Here is a 15,974-nt window from a genome sequence, read left to right on the forward strand (position 1 = left end):
AAATGCCATGGAATTAGGGAAGAAGGTGTAATTTACAGTGGGAGAAATCCCAGCGCTATCACATTCATAACATACATGCACAAAGCCTATGTCTTGTTGTTCCCCTCCAACACCTCCCCCCAGATATGCAAAGAGACATACTTAGGAAACAGCTCAGTAGATTTCCAAAACTGATTCCTGCATCTGGAAGACTTCTGAGCCTTTTCAATGGCCAAGTCACAAACCTCACTCCCACATTAATAGAATATGATTGCTACTGATGTAGACTGTAGGAAAACCTTCGAAGTCTCTCTGTAGGAGTAAAGCAGGATATATATTTACAGATGACATGCATGTGCTGCCATAAGCAAGGCACACAATTAGAAGTGAGGCTAGATTTACAGTTTGGAGCTCTCCTTGGCTTGGATAATGATAAAGCCTGCATGGCTGACATTTCAAACCAAGGAAGCAAAAATATATATGAAGACAGGATTTTACTGTGCTGTAGGAGAAGTACTGAATCCTCGCTGACTTTTTTCTCTCAAAGCAGAAGGTCATGATCTGAACTTCCATTAAGGCTGTTCAAAAATGCATCAAAGGTTCGATGGATAAAAGAATGTTGTTTTCCAAAACCACTGGGACACTTCCTGTCAGCTCACATAATTGAGTATTACAGTATTTAAATTACAAATTGAAGATTATTTTTACAGGTGTCATTTTAAATATAATATGAAATTTCTTGACATTACCTCAGCCGTGCTACACAACCCAGCTGCACTCGAACTTGCATGTGTGATGCACATGGCTGAAATTTTGTCATATTACATCATGGACTACAAAAACACACAGTATAAATAGAAGATGTAATATTTGAGAGAGCAAAAACATATAGTGCTGGCCGCTCTTTATGGAACCCCAGATCTAATACGGACGTGGAAATGTAAACTGTTATTAGAGTTCAGATCAAAAATCTTTAACAAGGGTCGTGCAGAAGCGCAGGCTGAGGTCAGATAGACGGTGCTAGATTGCCCTCCAGTGGGCTCCCACCGACCGTGCCTCTGCATTCTCAAACCTGTCCGAAGCGGGAAAACCCGCACGGCTTCGTGAAGCTAAACAAATGAGACAGCTATAGCCCATGAGAAAGACACGAGTTATTCACACTGGCAACCCTGCAGACCAACAAGAAAATGTTAAATTAATTAAGAAACAGATCTTTGAGAATCCTCTTGGCTTTTTATCCACAAATTGGCGTTAGCGGCTGCAAAGAATTTGCCTTCAACTGTTCTAATTTAATGTGGCTTTCTAAAATGCTATTATCTCCATTCTGTAATTTGTTATTTCATTTTTATGGTTTCCAGCAAATGCCATGTCTGGAAAGGAAAATTCCACCTTTTCTTGTACTCTGTTGTGACTTGCAATTTGCATTCATTCTGCATGAAATACTCACTCCCCATCAAAGAATTCTAAGCAAAACAAAAAAAAAAAATAAAGAAAACAAACTGTCAACAGCTTCCTAATGTTGTTAATGCAAAAAATGTCAGCAATACTCACTAGATAAATTAAAAACCCCCTGCCCTTTCATTACCCTCTTTCTAAGGAAATGAGATACAGTTTTACCAACACAAAGCTTTAAGTCAAATCCAACCTTTTTACCAAGTTCCAATTCCAAAACACGGTGACCACAAACTAGGTTGGATGGCTGGACAGTAACTCAAAACCAGTGCCAAACTCAGCAGCAAGGAGATGACATTTAATCTCTAGGCCTGTCCACACACTAAGAATAAGAGACTGATAACTGTAAGATTAACTGAGCAATTACTGTTTTCTTTATGGCTGGTCTGCTTCACAGAGAAAAGCACAATTGCAATTGCAGTGATTCAAGAAGCAGATTTGCAGTGGAAAATGTACTAATATATTTTAAATGAATCTCGGTGCATTAGGCTTTCAATACATGTGTAACTATTGAAAGATCTTAGCAAAGTGACCAACTCCGTCTTTAAAACAGTGCATTATACATTTTAATGATTTCAGTGCAAATATTCATATTCCCCTTGCTTCATGTGTCTCTGTCAATCTTTCAATCTTGTTCCTACAAAGTCATGAGAAAAGAAAAAGAAAAAAAAAAAAAAAAAAGGAAAGTCAATTTCTCTCTCTTATTTCTTGTTCCTGTTGCTGTTTTTGAAAGCCACAATCACTTAAATAAAATGGAAATAAAGACCCTGTAGTGATTCCAGTCTGTACTGAAAGACATTTGCAACATAGACTGCTTGGTCTGGTGTTAAGCAATTTGGGTAATCACCATGAGCAGAGTTTACTCCTTAACCAGAGACAGAAATAAAAACTAGAAAGAGAGTGAAATCGTTCCTTGTTGTGAAAGGAACGTAAGTCGAAGCTAACCTGGTGTCGTGGTTTAACCCGGCTGGCAGCTAAATACCACGCAGCCGTTCGCTCACCCTCCCCCCTCCCTCTCTGGGACGGGGGAGAGAAATGGAAAGTGAAGCCCGTGAGTTGAGATAAAGACAGTTTAATAAGACAGGAAAATAATAATAATAATAATAATAATAATAATAATAATAATAATAATAATAATAATAATAATAATAATACAATGATGATAATAGTACTACTACTAATAATATGTACAAACAAGTGATGCACAATGCAATTGCTCACCACCCGCTGACCGATGCCCAGCTTAACCCCGAGCAGTCCGGCCCCCTCCCCCCGGCTAGCCACCTATATATTGTTTAGCATGACGTCAGATGGTATGGAATACCCCTTTGGCTAGTTTGGGTCACCTGTCCTGGGTCTGTCCCCTCCCAGCTCTTACTGCACCCCCCAGCCTGCCCGTTGGCAGGACAGAGCAAAGGCCGAGATGTCCTTGGCTTAGTATAAGCACTGCTCTGCAACAATTAAAGCATCGGGGTGTTATCAGCACTCTTCTCATTCTAAGCCAAAACACAGCATTCCACCAGCTACTAGGAAGAAAATTAATTCTGTGCTAACTGAAACCAGGACACCTGGATTTAACCTGGAATATGATCATGCTGAGATGGGTATGATACTAGGAAAACCTAGCTGGCCAGATGTGGGGGTCACAACCAAGGCCACAGTCTAAAACAATTTAAAACAGGAGGGGGAGCTCTCACCCAGCCTGTCAAGGAGGAAAGGTGCTCTCAGGTACTCTGCTCCAGGGTAAAAAGTAAGATGTGAAGCCCTTAAAATGGTCAACTGTTTATATTTTAAAAGTGAAGCTCTGATTTTCTAGGCCTTAACTTACCTGCCACTATGGGCAGGTAAGTACTGATGTGAACATTTAGACTTTGAGGACTTTACCCCAAACCAAGCAAAATTCGTTGTTTTTGTTTGTTTGTTTGTTTATTTCAAAGATCTATAACATTGAACACTGGAGCTGAGTTTTAGCTCATTGATGTTTGGTTTGTTCACATCTGAAATTCAAAGTAAAAAATATCAAGGAATGGGAGCTCATATGGATGAAACCCAAAGCAAATGTTTGCAGGAACCTCTGAGAAATGGAAGTGCTGTGTTCACATAGTTCTAATTATAACACTGCATTTGTAGGATTCATATGAGCTAGGACCCACGAAAGGGAAACATAAAGGAAAGCAGACTTAAAGGGAATGCAAAATACCCTATGGAATTTGGACTGGAATCTTCTAATGTGAAGGAAATTTACTTCAGAAAAGTGGGAACTACTTAAAAAACAGATGGAAAGGCCACAAGTGAAATTCATCCTGGCTATAGTCTAAACACAGAAAAGGGCAAGAAAGGCCATTTTGGTTAAGCAAGGATATAAGTGTTATACGCTGTGTGCAACAAGCCTAAAAAAAAAAAAAAAAAAAAAAAAAAAAAGGCCTTGAACTATAAATAGCACTGGGAACTACATAAAAAGTAGACAGAAGCTTGTTAAAATGAGTAATTAAGAGATGAATGGGGTTCTGATAGAAGGTAAACTGTAAAGAATGCTTCAGTTAATCCCAAAAGTTTCTTGGATATTCTCATGGCAAAGAGAACAATGCAGAAAACCACACCATCTAACCTAATAATGAAAGAGATGGTGCACTAGACCTAGTCTTCATGTTGAAATAGTATTGCTCCTGATTTAAAACAGGATCAATTTTCAATGTTTTCCATCATCATGAGTCTATTTGTTTTCTGCTAACATTACGAGGCATTTCTCTCATCTCTGTAAATCCATGTACAAATGGGACAGGCTGTCCTATTACTCACTCAGACACCACCAACAGTCAATGGTGGTAGGTATCTAAGCTAGGTAAGGTGAGGCACCCTTCCAGAGGTGTTCATCTCTCACCGTGAGCTATGGGCAGTCCAGGTACCTAAACTTAGGTGGGAGGACATAACTTTATGTTCTCACAGTCAAAATTCTAATCAGGTTACAAGTTTTCAAAGAAATAACCTAATGACTTGAAATCAATGAACCCTGCTGGTTTACAGAAGCCAGGAGTATCACAGCTTCATAATAGCAAATTGCAATTGGGAAAGTAATAGGAAATTTGTCCCCAGATGGAAAAAAAAAAATAGTTTCTGCCCATAAATGGCATCTTTCCATGGCAAACTGATGAATTTCATCTGTGAGTCATTTCTCATGGAATGGTAAAGTTACAGTGGGTAAACGGCTCGTTAGGCTGCAGACATGCTCGAATAGCATAGCTGGAAAGAGGCTGCTAGTTAGTGTCTTTGCAGTTGCAGTGGTTAGTTCTGGAGCTCTCCCTTATTATTATTTTCAACTGTTTAACATTATGCCTTTCCACAGCACCAGTTGCATGCATTTCAAAGAGTAATAATGTCTCTGCATGGCAAAGATTAACCTCCGGTTCTTCATTCTTATATTTCACAAATGCACATATGAGTTGCATGAAGTGTAATCTACATGATTTGCAAGAAGGACCTTGCAATGATCTGTGTGGAGACCACCAGCAGGGAGTAAAGCATTTGACAACACAGACTAGGGCTTAGTCCAATCTCTGACAAAAGCCAGATTTTTGTGAAATTCCTCTATTTCATTTTAGTGTCATAATTGAATGCCTTTTGAAAGCAAAATTGCAAAGTGGTTTGGCCTTTGCTGTGAAACAGAGGCCATTCTGTGGGAAAGGACTTCAGTTTTATGGAGAGAAGGAGAAAAGAAAATCTTTTATTTTGAAGTAGCAACACTTGAGATTTTGACATGTGAAATCTTGGCTGTTGGTGGAATTGAAGGAGTATTTTGCACTTAAGCAGGGAAGCCTGCCGAGTTTAGTGTGGCAGAGTTGTCTACACAGTGTGGGAGGTGGCACTTTCCTATCCTCTGTAGGAAGTGTGCTATGGAGGTTGCTCAGAATATTCTCCATCTTAACTGTGGGCAATTTTTGTGAGGTTTTGCAAACATCTCTTGCAATTACTTTCACCCTGTGTAATGGGTCCTGGATCTGACCTGGTAACCCAGAAGCAAAAACGTTCAAATGGTAATTAATTTGTTCTATGCTTTCTTCACCAGCCACTGTGATCCAGCTGAGGAGCTCTCTGAAGGCTCAGGTGATTTCCTAGATGGTGCTTTTTGAAATGTAGACATTTTCAATCAATGATATAATGAAAACAGATAAACACAAAATGCTATAATTTTACAACTTAGGTGTCCATATTTAATAATAACATATGCTGCTTTCTAATTACTTGCTTTCAGAAATCTCCAGGCTCTTAAAACACAACAGAATCAAAAAGAAAACAAAATTGGCTTCCCAAAAGCCCTCTCTCATGAGGTACCAAGAGAAAATAATTTACTAAAACAAGAGTTTTGAGAGATCCTACTATGACAGTTCTATCTACAAGTCCTCAAATTCTGTGGGAACCTTTCCACTGTCTTTCAGGTTCCTGTCACAGAGCACAAGGAAGGGAAATATCCCAAATACACAGGCAATGCTTACCCTAAAAGAAAATAAGAAACAAAATTTGTGGCAGGGAAAGGCAGGGAAGGAAAAAGGTCAAATTTGCAGAACACCAATGTCACAAAACAGCTGATGCTTCTCTCAAAAGCTAGATATCAGTTGAATGAATAAATCAAACAGAACACATCAGTGGTGCTTTCAGTCCTGTAGCTACATATCAAAATGCATAGTTTGCATTACAATAGTTGGTAAAAGTTCTTTCAGGTGCAATGTGCTTTTTTTTTTTTTTTTACAGAAGACTTTTTTTTTGTATTTGTTTTGAATAATCAGTAATCAGAGCAATAGAGGGAAAAAAAAAAAAAAAGAAAGAAAAAAAAAAAAAGAAATGGAATATCACTTAACAAGCCTGCAATTAGCGGACTAACAAGTTTGTTATTTTTGTACATTTTCCCACTGTATGACCTAACAGAATAATAGCAAGCATTAAACTCACCACAGCTCCAGCAAGAGCATTGTGGTATTTCACAGTGTGCACAACCATACTGGAAGTCTCTGTGAATCTAACTGTTGTAGAGCTAAAATGCACTTGATTTCTTGTCCATCTCAATTTATCATGAACGATATGTCAAGAACTCAGTATTGATGAAGACAGTGTATGAGAAGGCATGTGCCTGGATACGTTCCAGTGTCTGAGCATAATAGGAATCTTAAGGAATTTAGTCCTGTCTTGATATCTGAAGAACAATGCAAATAATATCATATTTCAGAACCATAAGAAATGCTTAACACAAAGCCAAACCAGAGAAATGTACAGGTGCCTTTTCCTGATCATTTCCAAAACCAACCTGTCCCTCTACATTTCTAGGTTTTGCTCGTTTAAGAAAGAGGAGGAGGGAGAATGCTTTTTGATTAGCAAAACTAAGAAGTTGTGCAGTAACGTAAAGGGAAGGTCAGAGCTCAAATTCAACATGCTGGATTGCTTGTCTCCCTCAATCTGATTCACTAAATCAGCAGCACTGAATTGCTGTGATGACAGGAAGAATTTGGAAGGGGAGGAAGGTTGTGCTAGTATTGAAGACAAAAAATAAATCTGTAAAAGGATTGTCTTAATCTCTTTCCAAAGTCAAAGAATCTGTCCATTAAAAGAATGAATATTTTTTACCTTCACTGAAAAAGGATGAATTTGTGCTTTAAGTGTCAACTATGAATACACATTGTTAAGTTTTCTTTGATTCTAACCCAAAATCTGTGCTTGATAGGAAACTTTTCCCAGCAATAAAAAAGCTTCTCACATAAAATATCCATTAAAATTCGCCCGGAATATTTGTGATCCAAAAAATGGCATTATAAGAGCTTGCCACAAAACCAACTAAACATTGACTCTTGCCCAGATTACCAAAAGTACTTACGCACTTAGCTTGCATTGAAATTTGGAAGCTTAAACTCCTTTGAGACCCCTCTTAAAAAAAAAAAAAAAAAAAAAAAAAAAAAAAAGTCAGATCTGAAAAATATATTCTTACTGAGAAATCAGCTCATATCATGAGATTAAGAGATTAAGGCATATTCCTATTGAGAAATGAAATACTATCTCACTGAGAAATTAGCATAGCAACCTAAATGCAAAGAGACTGAAACTGCAGTTCTTTAAATTATTTCCATTTTAAAAGCCTCAGCAGTCATTAAGCACTAGAAATCAGTAGTAATCTTGTTTGAGTGCTTGGAAATACTAGGTACAGTTTTTAAAACCTTTTTAGACCTATAGCTAAGCTATGCACTTAAGGCACTTAACACCAACACCCATTAGACCCAAAAAGTAAACTCCTGACCAAGAAAGAGTTAAGAACTGATGTTTAGCAGAGAAAATGGGGTTTCTTTGGAGCTTCAGAGAATGATTCATCCATACAGTGTTGGAGCTTATCTGCATCCATGGGTCTTAGTTAACACTGCCAGTGACAGGAGCATGGTTGAGTGAACCTTCATTCAAAACTGCAAAATAGCTACCTGCTTCCCCAGAGACTGCCCAAGGTTCAAGAAACAGTGGTGAAAGTGAATCATAGAATATCCCAAGTTGGAAGGGACCCATAAGGATCATCAAGTCCAACTCCTGGCACCACACAGGTCTGCCCAAGGGTTTAGACCATGTGACTAAGTGCACAGTCCAATCACTTCTTAAATTCAGACAGGCTTGATGCAGTGACTACATCCCTGGGGAGCCTGTTCCAGTGTGCAATCACCCTCTTGGTGAAGAACCTCTTCCTGATGTCCAGCTTAAACTTCCCCTGCCTCAGCTTAACACCATTCCCATGGGTCCTATCACTGGTGTTTACAGAGAATAGGTCACCTGCCTTTCCACTCCCCCTTGGGAGGAAGTTGTAGACCATGATGAGGTCTCCCCTCAGCCTCCACTTCTCCAGGCTGAACAGGCCCAGTGCCCTCAACTGCCCCTCATATGTCTTCTGCTCTAGGCCCTTCACCATCTTCGTCACCCTCCTCTGAACACTCTCCAACAGTTTAATATCCTTCTTGTACTGTGGTGCCCAGAACTGCACACAGTACAGTGGGCAGTAATTGGCGTCATCCTTCTCTCAAACATGGATCTCCAGACAGCAAAGACTGTAAGACTGCTGTTGGTAGGGTAGGGGCTGACACAACCATTGACCCTATAGGACCACTCACATAGGTCCGTCCTGTAGGGTAACAGCTCACACCAGGGTTTACTAGTGCAAACATTGGCATCCCATGCCAGGAAACAGTGCTGAAGAAGTCTCAGGCATGATGGCTGAGGACTGAAAAGTGTCTGAGATTTAGGTATCTTAGCACCTTAAGAGGAATAAGAATACCACCAGACACCTAACTCCCTCTGATTTCAGTAGCAATAACTGCCTGGGTATTTCCCCTTTGGGTGTCAAAGACATTAAGATTTTGGAAATCAGCTCCAACGCATAGCCTTGTCTGGGATTTATTCCATTAATTTTAAACCCTTTAAAGTTAGATGCCTAGTCTAAACTAGTCACCAATCTCCCTTCTGAAGTCCATGCAAAGAGATAAATTTATCCAGGGAGGAATTCATTCCATTTATCCTAGAAATTTCTCTTAACTAATTTTGAAAGAAAAGACTTCTGTATTGCTTTGCAGAGTGAGGCCCTAGCAGTTAGTACTTTCAGCTCCTGTAATCTCACAATATGACTACTGAAAATATATTCAGCTACTGAATGCACAGAGGTGCTTTTGAACTGTGAGTACAAAATTTTTTTCACTGTCAGCATCTTCTCAGTCTAGTCCCACATCTGAGCACACCTTGCTTGTAAATCACCAGCAGAATGAATATATTTAAACTGACTTTTTTCTCATAGTTCAGGAGTTGAAGATATTTTTCTGTGATTATAAGTCAAGCTTCCATAGTCAATGAAAAATCATTCCTTAACAAGAAAAATAGAACTCTTTTTTTTAGACAGTTGGCTGTCTTCCCTTTTTTTCCACAGCAGAGAAAAGAACTAGAGATGCTCTTATCCCCAAGGTTACTAAAAAGCAAATGAATACACATGAAAACACAGTCGTTTAAGAAGAAAGAAAAAAAAAAAAAAAAAGTACTGAAATTGAGACACAAGGTAGAATCCAAGCAGCATTTTCAATACAAACCTTGACAACACTATGTTGTCTTGCAGAACAATCTTTTCTTATATATGCAGCTGATACGCAATTCAATGTGTCATTTTTTTGGATGTGATAGCAAGAAATTCCAAGAATCGTTCAGCCAAAGGTAACTGTGAGTATAATATCATGTGTGGGTATAAAAACTGAAACCCCTTATTTTGTGAAGCACTTCACAGAAGATTTGAAAAATCCACCTTCCATTAGAGCCAAATTCCAACCTCAGATACACACTCAGGGCTCTCATTAAAGGCACAAGGAGCCAGAAGTACTTTGTCGAGGGCAGACTTCAACCAATTTTGGTATTTATCCTTACAGAACAACCCTACTGAAACCTTGATTAGCCAAATGGAACAGAGACATGAAAGTAGTTTAGATTAACAGGGTTTGGATAAGTAGGAGAGGTTTTAGTGTTTTGTTATGCACTTTAATAGATGTGACCTTAGGCCACAAATCTGCAAGGCTCCTGGGCACATGCATAACATTAACCATATGAGTAGCTGAGTGAATCAGTGGAACTGTTTGCTCTCTTAAACATAGGTGTATGTGAAAGTATGAGGTAAAACTGGACCCCAATTTTGCATAAGAGGTAGTAACTAAGGATTGCATATTACTTAGTTTTATTCTTAAACCTAAATACAACCTTAAAGCAAGCACCCTGAGAGAAAGACTGTTTATTTGAGAACAGGTGACCCATTCTAGCCAGCCAAGTCGATAGACCTAAACCAACTGTCTTTGGGTACAAGGTGAGAAAAATCTTTGACAGGAGCAATTAAAAATCAACTGCCAGTAATGTTTAGAAAAGAAATCCCAGCAGCTCTGGAAGATTGTGTTGAAATGCCCATAGGAAATCCATTCTCTTTGTTAACCCCCAGTCCAAGGTTGTGAATCCATACTGATTTTTACTCCAGTTTTCAAGGAAAATGAGGCCACTGAAGATTTTGTCTGTATTCCAACCATCCCCCTGAAACTTTCACACCCAGGTGTAGAAATGGCAACAGTCAGTGGAATCCTGAAAGTCTGACAAAAATACGCATTCACACAAAGGTGAAACTCCCTAGAGACACCTTACACGAAGGAAAGGCTGCAACCTATACCAACATACTATGGTGATAGGATGGTAAGCTACCTAGGATAGCTTTGCCATTTATTTTAAGTTTATACAGACTTATATCCTAAAAATCCCAAACTTGCCAGACCACTAGTAACTACCACTTTATAAAACATTAAGGAGCAAGTAGTATGTACTAAGAAAGGCACATGACAACCCTATGAAGGACCTGAAATCAAAAACAGAGATAATACAGAGCTGCAATTAATCAAGTTTCCCCATGGCACTCTCTGGTAGCTTTTCTCCATAATGACTAATAATTGTTTCGCAGATGATCACCTGGATCATTTCACGTTTTGCAGTAGGTAAATGCCCAAGCTCTCTGTGCTGTTTCACAGTAGCTTGTATATGGGTTTACTCAGAGTAATATGTTGTGGTTTTGTTTGTCTATGGAAGCTGTGGATGGGGAGCTGTCCCTGGGAGGGTCAGGTTGGTTGGGGTTTTGAGCAACCTGGTCAAGTGGGTGGTGTCCCTGCCCAGGGCAGGTGTTGGAACTGGGTGGTCCTGATGGTCCCTTACAACCCAAACCATTCTATGATTCTATGATTCTACTCTTCCCCACCGCACACGACAGGATGCAGCTACATTCCCTCTCTGTATTTAGCACTTGAAAGATCATAGACAAGCCAGGAGAGTCTCTCACACTGGCATGAGGCTTTGGGTATTGCAGGTTTTTGGGTATTGCAGAATTCTTAACTTTAGTCAACTAGTAAGAGGGAAACAGTTGAAAGCAAACTAATTATTTAATTTAAAGAGCTCCTTGTGGACATTTCCATTTGCTAACAAAAGAGAAATATGGACAAACTAGCACATCTGAAGTTTGGAGAGACTGTTTTTTTTTCCTTTTGCATTACTTGTCGTACTGATGCTTTATTAGTAAAGGTTTTAATAAAACCTCTGGGAGGGGAAAAAAAAATCCAATATTAATCTATTTTGGAAGAATAAACATCTGTGCCTTTTGGGACACATGCATCAAGCTTGATTCAGCTGCATGACACAAATGGCATGTTCAATCTGCCTTTTCAATCTTAATTCCCACTGTGGGGCTATTGCTGAAAAGGAACTGGGGAGAAGCACTATTCCTTTCTTAATGGAGAGCAATACTGTATGTTTTAACAAATATGGGGAGAAAACAGATAAAAAGGGGAAGTGCTTTTGTTATATGTTCATGAGTTGGACCCCTATATAAGGATCTTTTTCTGAAGCAAAAGTGTGTCAAGGGAATTGGAAGCACAGCAGAGAAAGCAAGTCAATTTGGGGATGTAGCAAATTGGTGTTGATAACAACAGAACCATAACAGAGAGAGGCAATACATTCCTTGTCTGTGTGCAAGCTACATCTCTCAGTGCCTTCAGCAGAAACTCAACATTAAAATACAAGGAAACTTGCTTGCCTGAAGTAAAATGAAAACTGTAAAATTTTCAGTGAAAATAAAAGCTCCTGAGGCTGTAAATGGAAGTGCTAATGTGGTGACAGCAGTGATGAAGAGGAGAAGCAGATGGCAGTAAGGACAGGTAACACAAGCACCCGCACCCCCCCAAAAAAAAAAAAAAAAAAAAAAAAAAAAAAAAAAAAAAGTTGTGCTCAAACAGTGCAATGCTTTATCTCTGCACTGCTTTCATTTCATACTTTCTGTCCCTGAACTCAAATACTGCTGGTGTAAATCTGTAACAGGTCTGCAGCCTTTTGCTACTCACTGGGGAGACCACATCTGCATGTTCATGACCTTTCTTCCCTTATCACTGCTCCCCTTAATGCAATTTCTATCACTGATACTGCCTCAAGTCTGGGGGGCGGTGATAATATGATAATACAAGGGAGCACGAATGTGGTCACTGGAAGTCCTACCAGGGTGCTGCAAAATCAGTGCTCTGGGGGAAGGGGAGCAGGAGGAGGGAGGCACGAAGGCAACACTAACCCCAGAGCCTTTCCATGAAAGGCTGGAAATTAAGTTGCCTATTACTAGTCTCAACGAAAACTTTGTGATTATCTGCACACAAAGGGTTTCCCTTTTTAGTGTAATTTTCTTTATCTTATATGGTGTTTCATGATGAATATCACTGGTTGGAAAGGCACTCACAGAAACTCCTTTTTCTTTACCCTGGGCTTCCAGATAGGGATCTCAAGCAGTAGTTATTTTCAGCTTTTATGGGGAATCTGATTATTTGAATTTGGCCCTGTTTTGCTACTGATAGCACTTCACAGAAGAGTAACGTGTAATATGAAGGAAATGCACCCCACAGACAGCTAAGGAAACAGCTCCTGAATTGGATTTTGGTACAGGCCTGCAAAAAATTAGTGAATTATTGGTCCATATAATTCTGTCACATAATCCAAAAGGGAAAACCTGTTATCTCAAGCATTTATGCCTTATATAGGAAAAAATATAGCAGATATATTAGATTTAAATATGATTTAAGGAACTGTAGAGCTGATAGAATGACATATTAGAAAAAATGTCTACCCTGGCAAAAATGTCAGTGAATTTTTATGATACTTGCAGGACATGCAAGATCTTAGACCTTCAGGCTACATCTGAAACATTTTAGACATTAAATATACCCTGGACCATTTTCTAGCTCAGGGGCCAACTGGCATGGATTGTTTCACATCCATCTTCTCCAAATCTTCTGCTCCCTAGATCAGGATATCTACAACCAGACTGTCTGCTGGGAATAATACTGTCCTAATTCCTGAAATGCTTAGGAATTGTTCAGTATAGTGCTAGTCAGCATAAGCTGAAAACATGTCACAGACTGCTCTGAGTAACACTATAAACAATAAAGTTCCAGTGTGCAAAGAAAATTTCTGGCACAGTCCAATTTACTAGTGTAGACATATCCAAGGAAAGTCCAAACACAAGATCTTATGCAACTTTACTGGATACAGCAGCTTTGAAGAAATGAAATCTCATAAGGGTCCTGATTCTCATACTGGAAGTGTATAGTTTTATGGGTGTTTTGTTTTTTGTTTGTTTTGATTGTTTGCTTGTTGGTTTGTTTGTTTTTGTGACCTTCATGTGGAAAACTAGTTGCACTTCAATGAACAAGCTTCTGTAAAAAGTTCTGAGGCCTTCATGATAAAAGCATACTGACATTCTGTATAGCATTATGGTACATGGATGTAGTACTGCACACTGACTGGTTACAACATAATATATGTAGGTAAACCATAACTCTTAGTTTGGCCATCTATGCCAACACAAATACATACCTGAGCTCTGCAGTTGTCTCTCAAGGAGATGTCACCAATTTTTGTCTTATCGGAGAAGAAACTAAAGAACATATTATGCTCTGTGTGCAGAAATTCAGGGGCCTCTCCACTGCATCATGAGTGAGCTGGGCATCCTCAAAATCCAGTTTCAGGTGAAATTACAAAATAACACTGTTACTTCCAAAAGTGTAATCCACATCACATGCCTAGACTATGTCAAACTTGCAAGTAGAAATGCTGAGACTCAAGTCCTAAAATATAGGACAAGCTTCCCTCTATCTTCCTTTCACAGAGAGATTTTAGAAGGAATCAAGTGTCACAAGCAGTTTGCACAGAAATGTTAAAACATTGTCATGTCTTGTGAGCTGTACATTTGAAGCAACAGCCCAGAACTGGTGTAAGTCACTGCCAGCTTCCATGAAAGAAATGGCCCTGTAGAAATAGGGTCCTTCACACTGAGCATGAGTCGGACTCCTGTATGTAGGATCTTTTCCAAGCGGAGCCCCATCCTGCCACCTCTCATCCATCTCACCCAAGAACACACAAGCACTATTTGTTTTCCTCCTTTTCAGCCTGCACAGCTATGTTTTTTCTGGCTTGTATCCACAAAGGGAAAATCTAACAAAGGAAAAGTCAAGGATGGATTATAGCTCTGAAAGAGTTTTAACGACAACCACATTGGCATTTTCTCTTTTATATTTGCATTTCATTTTACCAGCTTCATTACAGCTTTCTGCTAGGTAATATTCTGGATTTTATTTGGTGCAAATAGCCAAAACCTATGGTGTGTTCCTATATTGTATCACCCTAATACTTTTCAGCCCCATCCCTTGTCTTTCCTACCTGATCTTACAAAAAAAGTGTCTAAACGTTATAAAAGAGTTTGTGTATATTGTTAAGATCTTTCTTAAAATAATTTTCTTCTCTTGTGTCCCACACTAAATGCACTTAGAGGTATGCATATACTGGTGAGTCTCATTAGTTCACGGGCAAGGTAAAGAAATGACATGTGGCTGAGTTTCTAGAAAAGGTTAGCACATCCTGCCTAGGGGCTGTTTTTGTCATGGAAACTAGGATTATAGACTATTCCCCTGCTTCATCTTGCATCATTTGAGACATTAAAGTGAGATATCCAAATTGGAGCCTATTTTTCATCTATAACCAACAGATGCAGGCAGACACGCTCATTGCCTGTATAGGGAGCTGAGTAGGAACCCCTAGGCAAGTTGGTCTCATGCCTAAAGTTAGGTGGAAAGAATCCAAGTTGAAGGTCTTCATTTTGTAGATTGTATTATTTTAATATGATTAAAGCATCTAAGGCACAGGATATGTATTTTTTCCTGACAATTGGAATAAAATAATGGAAAAATAATGTGGTCTTTTAAGATTAAGCAGGGGTGCATAGAAGAAAAGCTCATAAAGTCCTGGTGAGACCATCCCAAGAACTTTGATAAAGAGGTAGACAATTATTTTTAAAAAATAAGGCATGGAAAAAAAGCTATAAGAACATTTAGAAGTCTGGAAATTCCATCTCTATCAACAGTTCATTGTTGAGCTTTTGTGTCTTTTACTCATCTACAATGAGCTATGTTACTCATAATATTTCAGTAGATAGATTTCTAGTACTGTCACCAACACAGAGTTTCTGTGCTTGTGAGCAACACAGCTGGTTGTAACTAGATATATGCAGACTATAAAGGAGGTGCAAATGTGCAATGGGATAACTTTGACTGTCCTTAATAGAGAAAAACGTGCCCTGACCATGATACATCTAGGCTGGATATCTTCCTCAGACAGATTCTCCAGTTCAGTTGGAGATTTCTGTACTTTGTGATGGGACTACCCTGTGGGGGTCTTATGACCTAGTTCATTCAGGACAAACAAAAGATTCTTCCTGGCTGCAATATATGTAAAACTCAAAAAATCCATTTCCGCTACCCTAAGCCTCCCTTCTATCAACTGATAGATTGAAGAAGATGCAATATAGAAGCAGCAACACAAAACCAAACAAAACCACTAAAACCCACAAAATTCTTACCAAATTTCATGGGGCAAACCTGAATCCTCCTATCTTTTTTATAAACCATGATGAATTGCTTAACGATGTGTTTTTTCTC

The sequence above is a fragment of the Aythya marila genome (assembly GCF_965140915.1).
Source record: "Aythya marila genome assembly, chromosome: 3".
NCBI classification, from domain to species: Eukaryota; Metazoa; Chordata; class Aves; order Anseriformes; family Anatidae; genus Aythya; species Aythya marila.